Source organism: Schistocerca serialis, chromosome 4, assembly GCF_023864345.2.
Source record: "Schistocerca serialis cubense isolate TAMUIC-IGC-003099 chromosome 4, iqSchSeri2.2, whole genome shotgun sequence".
Classification (NCBI taxonomy): domain Eukaryota; kingdom Metazoa; phylum Arthropoda; class Insecta; order Orthoptera; family Acrididae; genus Schistocerca; species Schistocerca serialis.
Window position 1 is genome coordinate 24,120,087 of NC_064641.1, and position 22,848 is coordinate 24,142,934.

Sequence of the window (22,848 nt, forward strand, 5' to 3'; positions counted from 1 at the left end):
CTCATTTCACAGCTACTCACGCTAACCACGGGACCATACCGCTCTTAAACTCATACTCTCCTTGATGTTGCCTATGTTGCACATGGACTACTTAGTTTGTAAATTTTACTAATTTTTTTCATAGTTCCACAAAACTTCTTCCTGTTTTCTCGATTGATCTGTGTTCAGTTTTTCAAGGCCTATCCACTGTGCCAACTTATAACTAAATCTGAGGGGGGGGTGCGATGGGGAGGTTACCTTGTGAGTAATGTGCGCCGGGGCAGGCGGGAGTGGTCCATACGATGCACATGTCCTAACCAGCACAGGCTACGTTGCTTGAGCGTGGTGGTTCAAAAAATGGCTCTCAGCACTATGGGACTTAACTTCTGAGGTCATCAGTCCCCTAGACTTAGAACTACTTAAACCTAACTAACCTAAGGACATCACACACATCCATGCCCGAGGCAGGATTCGAACCTGCGACCGTATCAGTCGCGCGGTTCCGGCCTGATGCGCCCAGAACCGCTCGGCCACCCCGGCCGGCAGCGTGCCGGTGATACTCTGATGTTTTGGAGTTTTCAGAACCATACCATTTATCACATGATCCTTCCGTGATATTTCCTAGATGCTCCGTAAGCGCCGCAGGTGTGAGGCGTTGCGCCGGCCGTTGTGGACGAGTGGTTCTAGGCGCTTCAGTCCGGAACCGCGCTACTGCTGCGGTCGCAGGTTCGAATCCTGCCTCGGACATGGATGTGTGTGATGTCCCTAGGTTAGTTAGGTTCAAATAGTTCTACGTCTAGGGGAGTGATGACCTCAGATGTTGTCCCATAGTGCTTAGAGACATATGAAACATATGGAAGACGTTGAAATTTCGTTCCTGTTTGGCATACGACGTCCAAGTCTCAGCTCCATACAGGAGAGTACTCAGCACACATGATTGATACACAAGTATTTTTGTCGACAACGTAATGTGTTTGTTGTCCCATGCTCGTGTGCGGAACATTTCGAAAGTGCATGGCAGTGTTTCATATTCTTGCATTTATCTCGTCGTCCAGGGAGAGATCTTCCGTCATTATTGAACCAAGATGGCAGAATTTATCGACTACCTTCAACAAGGAGCCGTCCAGTTTGATGACAGGGGGATCTGTGTATCCATGTGCCTTGACAACTGTCTTATTTACGTTTATAGACATGGAGAAGAACTTCCATGCAGCACAGAATTTATCCAGAAGCTCTTGCAGATCGTCTTGAGTATGGGCTACAAATGCAGCATCGTCAGGAAATAAAAGGCCATTTATAAGTCTTCTCGGAAGCACTTGGAAATGGTTCAGATGGCTCTGAGCACCATGGGACTTAAAATCTGAGGTCATCAGTCCCTTAGAACTTAGAACTACTTAAACCTAACTAACCTAAGGACATGACACACATCCATGCCCGCGGTGGGATTCGAACCTGCGACCGTAGCCTACAACCGCTCGGCCACTCCGGCCGGCAGCGCTCCGATCTGAGTAGAGAAATGTTGTAGAGTTTCCCATCAGCTCTGGTATACAGATGAATGCCCAGGTTAGTTTCACCAAAAGCGATTTTGAGGAGTGCTGAGAAAAAAAAAAAAAAAAAAAAAAATATTGGACAGAGCGGGAGCCAATACAACGGTCACATAAACCTACGACAAAAAAGTAGTTGTAGGAAAAACAGATGAAAGGTTGACATGTACTGGCTGCAACCAAAGTGAAGTGTTATTCATTCACAATAGAACTGGCTTACAAAACACTCGTTCTACCACTTGTGAAATTCTAACCGCATAAGACTGGTTAGGGCTAGACAAGACCCTACGAAGAGCGGCAAGTTCCGTCACGCGATCGTTTTGCTCAAGCGAGAGCGTTACGGAGTGAGACGCCCGCAAAAACCCGCTGGGCAGAACAGGTAATTAGGATTGTGGAAAGGGCCAAATAAGGTTGGGGTCAGTTTCACCTTCTAATTGTAATTTATTGTAATTTGATAACACTTTTACAACCAAAGCGGCACGTACCCGGATCTTTACGGAATGCAACTCTTTCACGGTTGAAGGCCTCCAAATAAGAAATGTTAACAAATCAATAAGATAAAAATCCAATTAAGATAGCAATAAAATAATAATATCAAAAAACATCACAGCGAAGTAGATAGAACAAACATATGCAAGGTGCAATACCAAAGGTTGAAGGCCACAGTTAAGTTTCAAAATTTTAGAATATATTACCATGATCTTTTAATGGGAGAAGGCTGCAATGTTTAAACTTGAAAGATAAATTTAAGAACTAATTTTGCAAATTTTTTAAGAGAAGAAAAGATAACGGTAAGCCTTAAATTTTAAGTAGCTGGCAACAGATAATTAAACACCGGTGGCATTCAGAAGGCCTCCAGAGAGGTAGGTCTGCCCTCGTTCGCTTAGGTGAGACAGGGGGTGAGCCCAACTATACTTCATCCGTCGGAACCCAACCAGGGGACAGCCACGGACCGACCGAGACAACGACTTGCTTCCCATCTATCAGTACATCAGAACTCAAACAGAAAAGGTTACAAACGTGATAATCCACAATGGGGTATCTATTTGCTGTCAAAATTACACATCATGTTGGACAAATTACGATAGCCGGCCGTGGTGGCTGAGCGGTTCTAGGCGCTTCAGTCTGGAACCGCGCGACCGCTACGGTCGCAGCTTCGAATCCTGCCTCGGGCACGGATGCGTGTGATGTCCTTAGGTTAGTTGGGTTTAAGTAGTTCTAAGTTCTAAGGGACTGATGACCTCAGATGTTAAGTCCCATAGTGCTCAGAGCCATTTGAAATTACGTTAGTGCCCAGGGCAGGTAACCGGAACACTAGCGGGCACAAGGCAAAAACTTCCACTGGTGCACCCGAATTGCACCGCATGGCGGCTAAATTTCAGCAGTAGAAACACTCGGTATTGCTCACTGGAAAATTTCGGCAACAGCAAACCACCGAAACGAACCATGACAGCATGAATGGATGTGGCTTGGGTAGTTGAAACCACTACTCAACTTTGACGTCCTGGGTCGGTGAACCACGAAGCTCGTAGCAATCGGACAGCTCCACACATGCTTCGACACTGCGCAGCGACCGGCAGTGGACCCGGCCGACTGCACTGCGCGGAGATAACTTCTCTGGTCCACAGCAAGCGACCGACTCCTCTCAGAATGCCGACAACGTCTAAAATAGTCGTCAGTGGAAATAACGCCAACTACACACACAACCTGCCAAACACTTGCACGCAGACCTGAACGATACCGAACAGTAACTCAGCACACACGGAGACAAATCGGGAGTCGATGCACACGCACACGCAGCCGACTCATGAACGATCGGCGAGCCAAAACGCGTCGTCCGGTAGGACGAACGACCGACGATCCAGCAAGACCGTGGCCCGGTTCAAGTGATGCGTGGCGGCAATGGTCGGGCGAGCCATGCCGAAGCAGACCTCACAGCTCCAACCCGACTGCACCAGTGCCGCATTGCAACTCCCCGACTGGCAGGTCCCGACTGCGCTCCAGACGCATTCCAACTCACTGGCAGACCCGAACTCGCAACGCGAGCTCCCCTTACGACACACAACGACCGGGAAGTAATGATGGAGGTAAGAACAATGGGAGATGGCGCTACGTATCCCAGCCGTACTACGTTTTGAAGCCATGGGGGCGTGGCTCGCTGCCATGACACTCTGACCAAAACATTGCCAGTGTGCTATAGCGCTCCGTGTATTACAGTCGCTAATTGCACCATATACGCATGTAACGTTATCAGATTGGTTGTTTAAAAGTTTTTGTTTAAAATAAAATCTCGTAAAGGCGAAATTCCGCGTCTCTTCTGATTAAAAATAGTTTTTAATGTAATATTACGAATAGCTAGCCTTCAATGTAAACGATACAACTTTGTTAATTCAGTAATAAACGTGTATCACGAACTAAATAATAGAAAGTGAAAACTAAGTTAGCTATACCCTCCCCCCAAAGCCCCATAAGTACCTCTTGTTTGTAATACGTACTGGGACATTTCAGTTACGTTACACTACTGGGAAACACTGTTCATTACCACCAATATTTACTGAAATACGGTACATAGAATGACAAATCTACACGGTGTCCTGTTTCGGCCTATACTTTACGCCAGTTAATGTAGTGTTAGCTTTTAATTTGGTACACGATGAAGACAAAGTGAGTTACTCACACTTCGATTATGGACGATACGTACGTATTATACTGAAACGTGAACTTGAACACTAAGAATTTAATTCTTTGAATTAACATACCTTTCGCAAATGTTTTGGGTGTGTAGGGAAAACTGATGGTACAGCATTTTCTCGGAGCCTTACTGTTGAAAGGGAAGTTCGGTTTATGTCCTCTTCTCGGAAATGCTGAGAACATATAGTGCTCCATTTAGACGCACGCCAATTCTTCCTCCTCCCGGCATTCTCCCACAGAGCTTTCCGACTTTCATTTTTAGGAAATCTAAAATCATACAGGAGAAAAACAGGCTATACTACAAGTACCGATGTAGCACACGTTCATTCACAATGAAGTTGTAAAATCACACTTAACGAGACAACTTACACATGAAATGTTATTCCCTTCGATTTCGCATCACAATCAGAACGAATCGTACATCCGAACACCACACAAGTCACCATAATAGCGCAAAATCCTTCCAAAAGCGAGCGACAAGCCTATGCACACAAGCTTACAGCAGCAATGTTTTGGTCGGATTGAGATGGCTACCCTCGGCTTCACATAGCTTCACAGCTGTGACGTCACGGCGTCTCCCTCTATTCTTACCTCCATGGAAGTAATAGCAGTCGAGCAAAGATACTACGAGAGGGGATACATCGATACGCGCTGCTAACGCCACTCACGCTTAGGCAAAGCAGCAGCTCAGTGACAGTAGTAATTTAAATTAATGTAGTGAGGTGGACGTACGTTAAAAACAGGGTGTAAAATACATGACGGCGGGAACACGAGCCACGAACGGCTCGCGGAGATGCTCAAAACTCTCCAGCAGTAATCGCTGCAAGAGAGCCGAAGCGCTACACGGAAAAGTTTATTTTTAAAATTGTGAAAGCGTTCGCTCCAAAAACAACATATTATTTCCTCTAACGTACATATTGCATTATGAGCACACAGTACAGAAATTAGAGCTCTTATGGGGATCGGACGTCAGTAGTTCCTCCAAAACATCCTTCGTGAATTGAGCCAGACTGCGGGATGGTGGGGGCGGGGTACTATGAGAGGGGAATCACGATGGTACCAGATGCACCCTCCCGCGCGCACCGTAAGTATACTTGTGGTGTCTCAAATGCACCATCGTTGTGTACCTCTGGGAAAATACAGAATACTTTGAACATAAACATTTAAATAAATACGATTTAATGCGCGTAAGTCAATAAAATCATATCTTTGTAGTATATTGATAGCGATATGCCTCTGGATTCACCAACTTACAGTACGTATCTAGCACTAACTTTATAATGCGGTGTGAAGTGCAGCGAACACGCAAAATAAAATCTATGGAGGACGGATTTCACTCTATGGGAGAAATCTAGGACAGGAGACAGCGCACAATTCTCTCGCGTGTTGTATTCTCGAATAACGCTCGAGTGTTTGGAATCCCCATCAAACCAGATTAACAGAGGGAAGCCAGTTTTGTACTACGAGATACAGAAACTAGCGTGAGAGTGTATGAATGGCACAGGAATATTGCGTACGGATATATGGTAGATAGACGACTTTCCTGATCTGAAAAAAATGTGCCGTTTTATGTGATCAACGTTCGAGATAAGCTATAAAAAGATGCTATAAAAGGTGAGCAGTGTCTGTCAGACGGAGGGGGTCCGGCAGCCGATCAGTTCCAGTCATTCCACCAGGAAGAAGGTACACGGCTCGAGTTGTCTGTAGTTCAACCACGCCTAGACGGTCAATACCGCGGTGCGATCGCGTCCGCATTGCTACTTTGTGCCAGGAAGGGCTCTCAACAAGGGAAGTGTCCAGGCGTCTCGGAGTGAACCAACGCGATGTTGTTCGGACATGGAGGAGATACAGAGAGACAGGAACTGTCGATGACATGCCTCGCTCAGGCCGCCCCAGGGCTACTGCTATGGTGGATGATCGTTACCTACGGATTATGGCTCGGAGGAATCCTGACAGCAACGCCACCATGTTGAATAATGCTTTTCGTGTAGCCACAGTACGTCGTGTTACGACTCAAACTGTGCGCAATGGGGTGCATGATGCGCAGCTTCACTTCCGACTTCCATGGCGAGGTCCGTCTTTGCAACCACGACACCCTGCAGCGCGGTACAAATGGGCCCAATAACACGCCGGATGGACCGCTCAGGATTGCCATCACGTTCACCGATGGTTGTGGCATATGCCTTCAACCAGACAATCGTCGGAGATGTGTTTGGAGGCAACTTGTCAGGCTGAAGGGTTTAGACACACTGTCCACCGGGTGCAGCAAGATGGAGGTCACCTGCTTTTTTGGGTGGCATCATGTGGGGCCGACGTACGCCGCTGGTGGTCATGGGAGGCACCGTAGCGGCTGTACGATACGTGAATGCCGTCCTTCGACGCATAGTGCAGCCTTATCAGCAGCATATTGGCGAGGCATTCGTCTTCATGGACGACAATCGCGTCCCCATCGTGCACATCTTGTGAATGACTTCCTTCAGGATAACGAGATCGCTCGACTAGAGCTGCCAGCATGTTCTCCGGACATGAACCCTATCGAACGTGCCTCCGATAGATTGAAAAGGGCTGTTTATGGACGGCGTGGCCCACCAACCACTCTGAGGGATCTACGGCGAATCGCCGTTCAGGAGTGGGACAATCTGGACCAACAGTGCCTTGATCAACTTGTGGATAGTATGCGACGACAAACACAGGCATGCATCAATGCAAGAGGACGTGCTACTGGGTATTAGAGGTACCGGTGTGTACAGCAATCGGGACCACCACCTCAGAAGGTCTCGCTGTATGGTGGTACATGCAATGTGTGGTTTTCATGAGCAATAAAAAGGGCGGAAATGATGCTTATGTTGATCTCTATTCCAATTTTCTGTACAGGTTCCGGAACTCTCGGAACCGAGGTGATGCAAAACTTTTTTTCATGTGTGTATTACAGCCGCAAGTCAATGTGATAAATAGTGACAGCAGGCGAGATGTCGCTTAGACCTCTCACAGAAATGAAAACAGCAAATAATCGTAAGTGAACTATGTTACAACAAAGCAAATACCAGGCGAGATATCGCATAGACCTGTCACAGAAATGAAAACAACAAATAATCGGATATGAACTACGTTACAACAAAGCAATTCTAGAGTCAGAACTTCCAAAACGGAACGCAAGCTTCATAACATGTGTTGTACAAACTGGAGGTCCGTTACACCTCGCCGTTGCAAACGGATGTTACTCAACGACACAGACACAAATCTGAATACAGCGAACAGACACGTCAGTGACCGGATGGGCAATTCATAATTTTGTGAAAAAAAGGAAGTATTTGGTACGAAGGAGAACTAAACACAGACCTTCAGCTTTGCAGTCCAATACTGTGACAATAAAAACACGACGCCGCAGTTACGCAAATTCGCTCGATGTTGCACATCTTGACCTTGCACCGTTCACTGTTTCGAGTTTCATCCTTTTTTCACAGTTCAATACATCTTCTTCCTGTTTTCACACTTGACCTGTCTACAGTTGTTTACGGGTTATCCACTAGGCCATCTCAGTGCGATGGAAAGTTGCCGTTTTAGGGAGGTCGTTGGTTCGAGTTCAGTCTCGGGACAAAGTTTTAACTCCGCAGCGCTGTGTGTTTCCTATGTAGTCAGCAGCATGTTGATAAAAAATATATTTAACGTACTTCTTTCTGCATTCTTTAACACACTGTGTTCTTACAAATACATCCACTAATAAATAGCTCAAACATTTATAAGGCATGGAGGAAGGAAAACGAAACTTGACGCGTTGCAGAAGTGGTTTTTCTCGTGGTCTTCAGTCTGAGGGCTGGTTTGGTGCAGCTCTCAACGCTAATCTATACTGTGCAAAGCTCTTCATCTCTGTAGCCTACATTCATTTCCTACACATTATATTTAAGGCTTGGTGTTTCTCTACACTTTTTACTCCCCATATCTTCCCTCCATTACCAAACTCAGAATTCCTTGATTTCTCAGAACCTGTCCCATCAACCGATCGAATCTTTTAGTCAAATTATGCCATAAATTTTTTTCTCCCCGGTTCTGTTCAGCATCTCCTGATTGGTTATTCGATCTACCCATCTAATCTTCAGCATTCTTCTATTGCACCACATATCGAAACCTTCTATTCCTTTTCTCTCTAAACTGCTTATCGTCAATGTTTATCCTCTGTTCAATGCTACACTCTAGGTATATTGTTTCAGAAATAATTTGCTAACATTTAAATTTATGTTACATGTTGACAAATTCCTCTTTTTTAGAAATGCTTATCTCGCTATTGCCAATCTGTACTTCAATCATCATTATTTATTTTGTTGCCCAAACAGCAAGACTCATCTACTACATATAGTGCCTCATTTCGTAACCTAAATCTCTCTGCATCATGTGATTTAATTCCACTACATTCCATCACTCATATTTTGCTTTTGCTGGTTTTCATCTTCTAAGCTCTTTTCAACAAAGTATCCATTGTGTTCAAGTGATCTCCAAATTTTTTACTGCCTCTGACACAATTACATGCCATCAGAATTTTTTGTTTGTTTATTCACCCACAAATTCAAACTCTTTCCAATTTCTTTGTCGTTCCTTTCACCACCTGTTCGTTTTTCGTATTGAATAACAGGGGTGACAGGATACAAGACTCGCATTCGGGAGGACGACGGTTCAATCCCGCGTCCGGCCATCCTGATTTAGGTTTTCCGTGATTTCCCTAAATCACTCCAGGCAAATGCCGGGATGGTTCCTCTGAAAGGGCATGGCCGACTTCCTTCCCCATCCTTCCCTAATCCGATGAGACCGATGACCACGCTGTCTGGTGTCCTTCCCCAAAACAACCAACCAACCAACCAACCAACAGGGTACAACCCTCTCTCAATCCCTTCTCAACCATTACTTCACTTTCATGCCCTTCATGTGATTTTTGTAACTGCAGTCTGGTTTCTGTACAAGCCATATACAATTTCCTGTTCTCTGTATTTTATCCTTGCTAACTTCAGAAAACGTCTGTAGTCCAGTCAACATTGTCAAAAGATTTCTCTAAATACACAAATGCTACAAAGTAGGTTGGCCTTTCTTCAGGCTGTTATCTAACATAAGTCGTAGGGTCAGTGTGGTTAGGTTAGCATGTTCCTACATTTTTCCATTGGCCTGCAAATAATTATATTGTGTACGACTTCGTACACAATGGTAAGGAGAAGTAGAGTGCAGAGTGGTGCAGCGTCTGTCGTTGTAGGAAAGCTGGACAAGAGCAGAAATGATTACCGAACAAGTTAACACAATAAACAGAAGATTTACTTAACTTGAATTTCTTCACGTGTGCGAAGACTCGTTACAAATAACGCAGCAAGAAACAGACTCCAGTTCACACAATAGCAACAAGGCTGAAGCCCTCCATACGAAAGCATAAGGGAGCGTGTTGGAGCCACAACTCGGTCGCGTCTTTGTTGCGTCACGTGGCGAAGTGGCTCCAAGTGCAAGTGGGCTGTGAATCTGCCGCCAGCCGTCCTATATTGCGGCTTGCGGCGGGGGGGGGGGGGGGGGGGGGCGTTCGTGTTATGGGGCCACTGGGGGCGTGGCTCAGCGGGCACGCACCATTGGGTCCACCAGATCCCGCGTAACTGCTGTCGGCGTCTTACAGAAACTTATAGTTACACTGCCAACTGTATGACGCCCATAGTGATACGTCGTACCACAAATCTGTGTGAGTATTTTGCAATTATGACATAAAGCTGACGATTCTGTAGTACTGACGTCTGTCATCACATGCCTTCTTTGGAAAAGGCATTTTATATTATGTTTGAAGTCTGAAATTGTTTTACGTGTCTCACATATCTTGCTTACCAGGTGGAATAGTTTTTGTCGTGGCTGGCACTCCCAAGAATCTCAAAGAGACGAAGTGGTTTTATTTTAGTACATACTAAATCAAGTTAATTGAACAAGTACGTATATAGGCAATGCAAGCACATGACTGATTCATTATTACTAAGATGTTGCGTGCCCTTGTGCGCTGACACAACACTAATTCATCTGTGTTATACAATCTATCGAGGACAGGTCTGGGGCAAGGAGTCTCTAGACAAGTGGCTTGTGTGGACAAGCGTTTTTCTACTGAAACATGACATCTCGTGAGGTGGCAGGAAGTCTACAATGTACCAGCGTGCTGTCGGGGTTCCTTGAATTATCATCAGAGCTAACTAGAAGACAGACCTAGCGTTTCCTACATGTCGACGCTAGGGTTAATGTACTGATGCATTGTCAGCATGAGTCCTCTCCTGTACAGTGCCGTTACCAGGGATGGAGTAGAACCGAGATTCTTAGCCAAAAGTGGTGTGATATCAGTCTTTAGCGTTCCACATCACTTCAGTACAGCAACTCTGTACTCGTGCGTTCGGTCCGTGTTGCGTTAGCAGCAGGCTATGCATAGACCCACAGTTCGGAGCCTACCTTCCGTTAGTCTCTGTTCAACTGTATGGGATGGCATGGGGTAGTAAGTCTGTTACTTGTGGCATGAGGAGTTGTGAACAGGTTGCAGCGTGTTTGGTGCATAGCACGGCATTAGTCGACGGATATGCCACGACTGAGTCACCCAGTTACATGCATACTCACAATTGTTCCGAAAATTAGGCTTTTGTGTTAAACACTATCGTATGGGGCGTAAAAAATGATGCCCCGCCATACAGAAACTAAATCCGGTGCCCTTCTGGAAGGGTAACGATCTCCAACACCACAAGCGATTTGTCAAACAGAAATTGGTGGTAAACAGCAACTGTTTATTTGCCAAAAAATGGTTCGAATGGCTCTGAGCACTATGGGATTTAATATCTGAGGCCATCAGTCCCCTACAACTTAGAACTACTTAAACCTAACTAACCTAAGGACATCACACACATCCATGCCCGAGGCAGGATTCGAACCTGTGACCGTAGCGGTCGCGCGGTTCCAGACTGAAGCGCCTAGAACCACTCGGCCACATAGGCCGGTGTTTATTTGTCCGATAAAGTGTATGGCCGTATGAGTGTGTCAGCACACATTGATACAAAAGTGTGTGTTACGTCTTGATCCTATTATCGCTGAAGAATGTGCATCTGACCCAACGTGTCACGGGAGCTGGAACGCCCTACCTCGACAGTGTTAAACTTAGTGACTTGGCTTCCCTGTATTTCAGAAACCACTATAGCCATTCACATGAACTTTTACAGAACATTAAACTGTCTGTTTTGAGTCTACTGAACAACAATAACTTCATTTCAGCCACTGCTTTCGGAAATACAATTTTTTAATTACACAGTTAAAATTTTGAGTACTTTTTTTGAAAGTTATCCTTAATAATTTTAATTATACATAACATTATGTTCTTCTTTTAGTTCAGTAGACTCAGGGTATGTATGTTATTACTCTTTGAAAATTTGAATACTCTACTCGAAGTGGTTTCTGAGATTTAGGGAAAAATGCAACAGAAAATGTAAATTTTCAGGAACAGCTTCTAAAGTTTCAAAAGACTATAACTCACTTAATATGTGCTTAATTTTTTATTTTTGGTCACTCAGAAGCATCCTGCACCATACTGTATATCATCCTCTTCATCTTTTTCCAATTTGTTTCCTTCTTTCCTTCTTTCTGGACTCCTTAGTGGCCAACTGTGCTGCATACTCTGCTTTATGAATGCGAACCTTGTCCATCCGTTCAAGTTCTCTGATGCAGTTTGCTCCAGGATTAATTCCCATATGCTGTAGCACTTTCACTCTACCCATGTTGTCACCATTAAAAGCAATAACTGCGTCACTGACCCCCCCCCCCCCCCCAATTTAGTTTCTTCATTCCAGCAAAAACATTTTTTGGTAAGCGAGTCCATGTAAGATTATCTTTGAACGACTCATTGGAATTTTGAATCTGAGCATGCAGACACTTCTTCAGTAATTCAGAATTTTCCAGGTCTCTGTAAACAGGTTTTACGATATCCAAGACTGCTGTTGGGATGGAACGTTTATGAGCGTATGAACTGTTTGAGTACTAGGCATTGCGGTAATTGCACCATGAATCAGGTCCAGGGGGGCAAAGGGGGTATACTGGTTTTTCATCAGTTGGCAGTCTGTGAAAGAAGATAGCCCATACTGCCTGATTCATTTTCAACAAATCCTCAGTATTATTTCTAATGGGCATCCCATTATATTGCTGTAGTTCATCATTATACTGCTGTAGTTCAGCTTTGTCTGTCAGCCTGCCTCTTATGGTTTTACCATTAGAAAGTTTCTTGTCTCTCAAACTTTGTTTCAACTTCCTCAAACTGGTGCCCATCCTCCTGTGGACATGACCAACACATTCCAGTTTTGTGATAATCTTCTCACCATACGGCTGAGTGGCTACTACACTGTTATGTGCTTCTGAGTCTCCACCACCTAGGAACTTAGTGTAACACACTCCCCCTTCGTTCACAGATCAACTAAAAATTTCAATAGCTGCAGAGGCCTCCATACCACCACTTGTTCCTTCATAATTTCTGTCACAGATATGCCCTTCTTCATTCCCTGATTTACACTTATAGAAATGTTTGGTTAAAATCTGGAAATCTATTACCTTTCCAGTATCTTAGAACAGTAGCCGCGCTTCTGCCAAGTACTATCAAAAGTTGCTGGTATATCAGTCATATAATCATTTATTTCAATAGCTTCGTTTGCAGCACCCTTCATTGGCTCACATGCAACAGATTCCACAGCAGCTCCAATAAAACCTGCATAGTTGTCGATTTTAAAAGGTGGGCGTGGCATATTCATCACGGCACACATTGTTTCTGCTGCAGTGTGTCCTTTGCCAACAGCTCTCAAATCATAAAACCACCTAACATTTACTTCAAATCAATTATCTTTACACTTATCAGAATTCCAAAATTAATGAGTAAATTTACAACTGACACAATTAATGATACGTTTCCTGGCTAATCCATTTGATAACTCAATGTCTTCATGTGAACTAACTGGCCCTCCACTTATTTTACAACTCAGACATTGACATAACACGCTTGTTACGATGTGTAAATCTATCAGAATATAACCTAGACTACCATTTACATCATTTTCATTTTGAGAAAACTGTGTATAACAACGTTTTATTTTAATCTTCGAAGCACTAATGGGTGTTTCTCTAGATACTGACGAGTTTGCCTGTATTTCTTTGTCTGTAACTTCACACGCCACGTGTTGAACATAATGTTTCCTTGCATTCGAAAATCTGTTACCAAGAAACCCACCTTTCATGAAAACACTTCGTTTTGGCGTCATACTGCACTTTTTGAGAGATTTACCAACCTACTCTTCACTTTTCCTCGGAAAAACATTAGCACTTCGACATAAAACGCGTGTTTATATTATGAAAGGATACGATACTGTTTTTGACAGTGCTACCAATACAAACACGTAATTTAAGCTTTATAATAAAGCAATCCACAACCTTCTATATAAAAAATTACCGATTTTATTAGATCTTGAAGTATTGCGCGTAAAAATTTTAACATTTTCGACCAGTGCAGATTATATTTTTAAAAAAATCAAATAAAATACTTCCCATGTGAATTTATCAGTGATATATATATATATATATATACCATTTTATTTCGAAAATTGAAAATTTTGTAATGAGATAAAAATCCGAAAAATATGAAAAAATTTCCGTTCTAATTCCCCCTAATTGCGGTAATTTACTATCCCAGTCTGTGTGAACATCCGCCACACACCGTCAGGTGGCTTGCGGAGTATGGATCCGCAAATAAAATACAATCTATCAAATGCGGATCTTCTGCACTCCTCTTACGATCCACTGGCAGAACTGTAATCTCATATTGTAGTTTTGTGGTCTGAGAACTGGCGCACGGTGAAACCGACATGAATGACGTAACTGATCACGTGGCACCGACAACGTAACTAACACGTTAAAGGAAGTTACCTGTCCATCTGCTTCAAGTTCCATCGTGAATTTTATGTTAGGGTGCATAGAGTTTAAATGTTCCAGAAACTCTCCAGATTTCTCGTTCCACGTGATTACGCAGCAAATGTGACTTCCTCGTACTGACAGAAACACACTGGCTCGAAATGTAGAGGATTCTAGTGCGTTTGCTTCAAACTGTATCACGTATAGCTTCGCTATAAAACGAACTTTCCATAGCTGCGCCACTGGTTTGTTCATAACTTTTCCGTTAAACAGCAAATAATTTACGTTAGAGCACAGTTAAAGAGTTCTAAGGTCTTTTGCTCAATTAGTTCCTGCGGTATCGACTATACACCCGCCGATCTCACGGGACTTTTGATCCTCCCGCCAGCGCACTGCCGCAAGGTATCACTTTCCATTGCTCGCCGTTCTCCAAGTAAGCCACGCGTACACGTCATCAGAGAACGTGGATCTGACATGACCTCATTGCACCCAGCTCTGATTGACCGGTGCATCCTTTTAAGCAGTCGTGATTCAGAACTCGGCACCAAACCAAGTGTATCTTTAGACTTATGGAGACTGCAGTGAGGAAGATCACATTGAAGTTGCACGACACTACTAAATATTACTAATATTCAGCGACTTATGTAAGGGTATCAGCATTCAGACTATTTGGTTCTATCTAGAAAGTTACTGTCATATGTATAGAACTCAGCACCACTGAAGAACCTCAGTTATTAAGCGTACCAATGTAAATATACTTACTGAGCCGGCCGGAGTGGCCGAGCGCTTCTAGGCGCTACAGTCTGGAACCGCGTGACCGTTACGGTCGCAGGTTCGAATCCTGCCTCGGGCATGGATGTGTGTGATGTCCTTAGGTTAGTTAGGTTTAAGTAGTTCTAAGTTCTAGGGGACTGATGACCTCCCATAGTGCTCAGAGCCATTTCAACCATTTTATACTTACTGATGTGTTATCATTTTGTAGATACTCGCACCTCTGAGTCTGAGAATTACCGTCCCGCCTTTCGTCTCCTAACGACAATACCTATCTTTCGCTCCACACCACCCTGAGCCATATAATGGTCCCTTCAATAAGTGGGAATTTCTCAGTGCCCTTGCCGATTGTCCCATGGACCAACCCGCATCCATTCCCAGATGATTAATCATCTGTCAGCGGATTACACTGTTCTACAAAAAAAATCTTTTCTTCTATTTCTGATAAAAAATATTGTGATCCTAGTTGTATTTTGAGTGCTGAATTGAAAACTGTTTTTGGTTTTTTTCTGTCAGGGATAGTTTATGAGTAATCGCAATTTTATTTCTCTTTTCAGTTTCTGATATAGTGCAGCAAACGTGAGGTGAAATTCGACAAACAAATGCGCATCTTTATGATGTTATAAGTTCATCACATTAATGGAGGGTGGCATCTAACATATAACACAGTAACCTTTGTGTATGCACTTTGAAGCATTTATTTGACATGAGAAATTACAGAAAATTGGCAAACAATGAGCCACTGCCTTGTAATGCACATCACTTTTTTCTCTTGTATTGTGAATCTTTCTTCTCTCGAATGATATTCCAGCAATAATCTGCTAACATAGAAGGTACCCACTTCCCTTCATAGCGTCTTTCTATAGTAGAAATGTCTTTATGGAATCTTTCCCCATGTTCATCCGATACGTCACTACAGCTCTCTGTGAAGTAGTCCAGATGAGAGTCCATCATATGTACCTTCAAAGACATATTGCACCCCAAATCCTGATATGCTTTGATCATATCCTTCACCATTGCTTTGTAGTTAGTAGCTCCTCTTCTTCCGAGGAAGATTTCCGACACCATCTTAAAACAGTCCCATGCGGTTTTTTCTTTATCAGTTAAACATGCTTCAAATTTTGCATCTTTCTGCAGCTCCCTGATTTGTGGGCCCACAAGTACACCTTTTTTTATTTTTGCAGCTGAAAGACGGAGGAATTTGGTAGCTAGATATGCAAACCGACAGCCTGTTGGATCCATGGCCTTCACGAATTGTTTCATCAGGCCAAGTTTGATGTGAAGCGGTGGAAGTAGTATATATTCAGGAGCTACCAGACTTTCACGTTGCACATTCTTTTCGCCAACTTTCCATCTTCGCCAAGGCCATTTCTTTTTCACGTAGTGACAATTTCGGCCTCGACTATCCCACTAGCAAAGGAAACAGGCATACTTTGTGTACCCTTGTTGCATTCCCAGTACCATAGCAATTACCTTGAAATCTGCACGTATTTTCCATTTGTGTTCATTGTATTTTAATGAATTTAGCATCCTTTGTACGAATTCGTAATTTTCTTTTGTCAAACTAGCATAAGCTACTGGAACAGAGGGTATTTTATTTCCGTTATGGAGCAAAATACTCTTCAGACTTGTTTTCGATGCATCTGTGAAAAGTCTCCATTCCTGTGAAATATAAGTGAAGTTCAGCACTTTCATCAGGCCAGCAAACGTCATTGCAAAATGTCAGTGCTTCGTCAGTTGAAAAATAAGAAATAAAGGCATGTTCTCTGTGCCTGAACACACTGATTTTAGTACTTTGGTGCAGTAGATTATACTCTTGTAATCTTGAACCAAGCAGTTGCGCCATTTGTTTACTTAGTCGTAGATCACGTACTAAATCATTTAAATCTGTCTGTGTTAACAAATGTGGCGATGACTCACTTGTGCAGTGATATAAAGAATCATCATCGGTGATTTCTTCAGTACTACTTATTTCACTGTCGTTCGGAATTTGACCTCGAGCTCTTGAAGGTACTGGAAGATTGTCGGAATGCTGCACTGACATTCTCGCTGAAGGCAGATCTGGGTAAACAATGTGCTTCTTTGACTTTTTGTTTGTAAAACCCTGAATTTTTGTTAGACAGAAATAACAATCGTAAAACCCTGAATTTTTGTTAGACAGAAATAACAATCAGTAACATGGTCCTTAGGCTCCCTCCACACCATGGGAACAGTAAACAACGCCACAATCTCTTTACCTTTCCGCCACTGAATTAGTTTGCAGTAACATGTAGCACAGCAGAAATGTGGTGCCCATTCTTTATCTTGGTCTCCTACCTCTACTCCAAAGTAATGTTTGTATGCTTTCTTTATGACTGAAGAAATTTTCTTCCTATTTCTGGCAAAAGTGAGCTTCCCACAGATGTAGCAGACGTTGTCCGGCTTATATCGACATCCACGACGACGTGGCATTTCTGCAAATTTAAAAATACCACTTTGGTGATACACCTGTATTAAATTAATAGTAGGGAACTAGAGGGACGCTGATGTGTGAAAACAAGCAGTCGTTTTACCTTCAGCACCAGGCTCAATCAGTTTACACACAGGAACTAAAAAATTCAACCGTGCTCGGAAGTATGACAGACAGTTACTTGTCAGCCAAAACACCCACTCGTTAAGACTGACACAAATTGCGGCTAACACCACTGCTGTAAACTCGATGCACCTGCCCCTAGGAGGCGTGAAGCTTTACTGCCGAGGCAGCGACCGGCTGTCGCCGTTCGAGTTAATGAGATGTTTAAGGTGGTCTTAATGGCATAGGTGTGGCGGGGGAGAACCTAATGATGTCTGATTCTTCCCACCTGCTGTTGCACAAGAAATTATCACGTTCTATCACTACTGGATTCGGCAATATACCCGTATTTCTCTATAACGTCTCTGTGTTTGCCATGAATTGTGAATATACATATATATACATATTACATAAAAAGTATCCCTGACAACGATATTTTGTTTACATATTTGAATTTCCCACGGTAAAATGGTCTAGAAGCACATACTTTAATATCAGAAATAGAACCCATGTCGAACAGTGTTACCAGCCTTCCTGCCGTCTTCAACCACATGTGGAGCGATGGCGAATTCCCATCTCAATGGAGGAAGGTATCATCGTTCCAGTGCTACAGCCTGGTAAGAACCCGCTAGAAGCAGACAACTATCGTCCCATCAGCCATACCAACGTTCTGTGCAAGCTGTTCGAACGTACGGTGAGCCAGCGGTTGTGTTGGCTACTTGAGTCTCGGGGCCTTCTGGGTCCATCCCCGGGCAGTTTTCGCCAAGGTCACTCCACCACTGGAAACTTGGTCTACCTGGAGTCTGCCACTCGAACGGCCTTTTCATGGCGTCAGCCCCTTATTGCCGTGTTTTTTGATCTGGCGAAAGCCTACGATACCACTTGGCGACACCACATCCTAGCTACTCTGTTCGAGTGGGGTCTCCAGGGCCGGTTCCCGATTTTTATTCGGAACATTTTGTCGCTCCATACCATCAGAGTTCGAGTCGGTGCTTCACACAGTTCGCCCCACATCCAAGAGAATAGGGTCCCACAGGGCTTTGTACTGAAGTCCCACTCTTTTTAATTGTCATTAATGATTTAGCAGCAGCAGCAGTGAGATCTTCAGTATCCCTCTTCTTATATGCTAATGATTTCTATATTTACGTCTCCTACTATTGGTGTGGCTTGGACATCGACTGCAGGGAGCCATACGAAAGGCGCACTCATGGCCTCTCATACATGGCTTCAGGTTTACAGCCACCAAGGCTTGCGTCACGCACTTCTGACATTGTTGTACAGTCCACCCATATCAGGAACTATCTCGATGACCAACTTCTTAATGTAGTGGAAACTTACCGCTTTTTGAGACTGGTCTTCGATACCCACTTAACTTGGCTTCCCCATCTTCGTCAACTTAAGGAAAAGTACTGACGGCACAGTATTTGATACCCGTGTCACACCGACTGGCATGCTGATCTCGCTACACTGCTGCAGCTGTACAAAGCCCCTGTGCAGTCCCGTCTTGACTATGGGAGCTTGGTGTATGGGTCAGCATCGCCCTCAGCGTTGTGGCTGCTGGATCCTGTACACCACTGTGGAGATCACCCTGTGACTGAAGCTTTCCGAACGAGCCCAGTGCACAGCCTCCTCGTGGAAGCTAGCGTTCCTCCCTTGCCGATCAGGCGACAACAACGGCTTGCGAATTATACCACCCACATTCAATAGTTCACCTCACCATCCAAGTTACCATCTCCTTTTCCCTAACATGGCGATCCACCTCTCGTAACGGTGGCCCAGATCGAGGATTTCCATTGCAGTCCATGTCTGGTCGCTTCTTACTGCACTCGACACTTTCCCTCCACCACCTTTCCTGCAGGTCCACTCAGGTATGCTTCCATGGCCCATGCCTCAGCTTCTGGACCTATCGCAAGGCCCGAAAGATACAGTTCCCCCAGAGGTCCTCCGCCAACAATTTTTTTCTATTCCCAGCGAGTTCCAGGGCTCAGAAATGGTCTACACCAGTGGCTCGATGGTCACGTAGGCTTCGTTTACGCTCTCGTTGGTCATACTGAACAGCGCTCCTTTATGGATGGCTACAGTGTTTTCACTGCAGAGTTGGTGGCCATCTCTCGCGCTCTTGAGCATGACTGTTCCTGTGCAGATGAATCCTTCATCATCTGTAGTGACTCCTTAATCAGCCTAGTTCTCGACCAGTGTTTCCCGCGCCATCCTTTGTTAATGACTATCCAAGAGCATCTTTACACCCTCAGAAACAGTGTGTAACAACAACGACGCTGTACTATTGTACATATAAGTAAAATTTTATTTTCCATCTGATTTTTCGATAAATTAGTGTAATTGATGTTCTGATTTCATTTCTTTTTTGTTTCATGTCATTGTGTTAAGAAAACTGTAAACAAATTTCAATGTTAATATTAATATTTATGTCAAATGTCAAGCAATACTGTAATAGAATTGAAATGTAACAAATGTTGAGACTGTTGTAAGATGTTTAAGATTGTAACTGTGCATCTGGTCCATACGTAGGCAATGTATTAGGATATGTAGAATGCAAAACCTCGGGTGAATACCCTGTCTGTAAGGGAGCGGTAAAAGGTGGATGGCAGTCGAGCGCGGGCACTGCATGGAACAACGGGCTCAGCAATAGTAGTTGGAGTTTGGCATTGGTCTGAGCAACACGTTCTGGATCGAGGAGGCTCTACTGGAAGACGTAGTTTCATTGAGCCTCGGGTATGCCGTTCCAACGCCCATACAGCATGGCAAAATTCCATAGGCACTAAATGGAAAAGTATTGCGACACTATGAAGAAATAAAGTGCCGATACGTCAAGAGCCATAGCTGTGGTTGTATGTGTGCTTTGTGCCTCGCCATCTCGCCGCCTGCCAACCGCCGCATCGATGCAAACAGATTGAAACTTTTAATACTGTATTCGTATGGACCAGTGTTACTTTTGTTCCATACTGTTCAATAACAACTTAAATTTTACCAGAACTTTCCTATCATTTAATTAACCTCACAACTAACCTAGAGAGGGTCCTTTCCAAATGTTGTGCAATCCGAGTGTCCCGAGATGAAAAATTAAAGTTTGTGTTAATAATAATTACCTGCAGACCTAGCTATGTTAGAATGGTGTTTAAAGAACTGTTTTGTTAATGAACCAGTAAATGAATAACGAAGGTCTGACAAAGTTGGAAGATAACTTTAATATTGATATAGTAATGAAGTTTAATTATTTTGAGACAGATATAAAGGTATTTAAATGAGTAGGAAATAAGATAAAGTGAGTAGTAACTCATATATTGGAAATCTTGAGCGCATAATGGTGTCAGTAATTAATTTTTTTAATACAGTGATCATAACAGTTTCAGGGTCCCCCCCCCCTTTTTTATTCATTTGAATTCTGAAGTGTTCTAAATTGATTTGACCAGCAAAAGTTAAGGTCAATGTAAAAGCCAAAATTTATCAGTGTTTTATCTTTATCAAAATTGACATTTTGTGTGTGGCTCGAAAGTGCTATATCTAGGGTAACCTATGCCCGATTTTAATCGGATCAATAGACAGTACGAAGTTTTGTAGTACACATTATAGTGTAGTGTTATGTATTTATGGTTTTGCCATATCAGTACAGAACGTGAAACTATCAGTTCAATAGATTTTCTGGTTCTAAAATTTACTGTATTATGCAGTGTTACTACGTGTTGTTTTGCATGAATGTACATCAACTTGTACAGGGAAGAAACTCAGTTAATGCCTAATTAGGCTGGCGTGTAGTTGCATTTCGGACTTATTTGACGTATCATTGTTATTGCAGAGTGGGTGTAAGTCTGATTTGCCACCATTCAGGTACACGCGGTCAATACATATATAAAAATCCTGTCTCGTAAGGTGAACCCCACTCACTTACTATAGTACAGGCTTTAATGAGTATTGTGTGCCCCACGCGCACGTTACAAGTGGACGTTCAGTTTCCTTCATTTGGACCCAAGGACATGGCGGATCCTGGGCGCTGAACTACACTCAAGCTCATAAATTAAGGATAATTGAAGAACGTGGTGCCACACAACGTGGCACTACAGAAAACTGGCGCTAATAGCACAGGCACACAGGGAACACACACAACACAGATATGTAAGTCCACAGTATTGGTAATAAGTTGATAAATTCGTCCCGAAACACATGTGCTACAAAACGCCACTGTTTCCTGTGCATGTACCCCGACATCAATATGGGATATGATCACTATGCACACGTACACAGACCGCACAATGGCTTGACATACTCTGGATCAGGTGGTCGAGCAGCTGCTGGGGTATAGCCTCCCATTGTTGCACCAGTGCCTGTTGGTGCTCCTGAAGTGTCGTAGGGGTTTGAAAACGTGCAGCGATACATCGACCGAGAGCATCCCAGACGTGCTCGATGGGATTTAGGTCTGGAGAACAGAACATTCACCTGATATCTTCTGTTTCAAGGTACTCCTCCACTATGGCAACTAGGTGGGGCCATGCGTTATCATCCATCAGGAGGAAGGTGGATCCACTGCACACCTAAAAAGGCGGACATAGTGGTGCGAAATGACATCCCGATACACCTTACCTGTTACAGTTCCTCTGTCAAAGACATGCAGGGGTGTACGTGCACCAATCATAATCCCACCCCACAGCATCAAACCACGAAATCCATACCGGTCCCTTTCAAGGACATTAAGGGATTGGTATCTAGTTCCTGGTTCACGCCAGATGAAAACCTGGCGAGAATCACTGTTCAGATAATACCTGGACTCTGGACTCGTCTGTGAACATAACCTGGCACCACTGTTCGAATGACCATGTACTGTGTTCTTGACACCAGGCTTTAACGGGCTCTCCTGTGACCAGGGGTCAGTGGAATGCACCTTGCAGGTCTCCGGGCGAATAAACCATGTCTGTTCAGTCGTCTGTAGACTGTGTGTCTGGAGACAACTGATCCAGTGGCTGCGGTAAGGTCCCAAGCAAGGCAACCTGCAGTACTCCGTAGCCCTCTGCGGACTGATAGTGAGATTTCGGCCTTCTTGTGGTGTTGTACACTGTGTACGTCCCGTGTTGTAGCGCCTGGACACGTTTCCTGTCTGCTGGAATCGTTGCCATAATCTTGAGATCACACTTCGTGGTACACGGAGGGCCCGTGCTGTGACCAGCTGTGTTTGACCAGCCTCCAGTCGCCCTAGTATTCTACCCCTCATAACGTCATCAATATGTGTTCTTTGAGCCATTTTCAACACTCAGTCACCATTAGCACGTCCGAAAACGTCTGCACACTTAATCGCTGCATACTCTGACATGCAGAGGCGACTTTTTATCACACAATCTATGTATGGGCGTCTGGCCTTCTCTCCCTGTCCTCCACCCT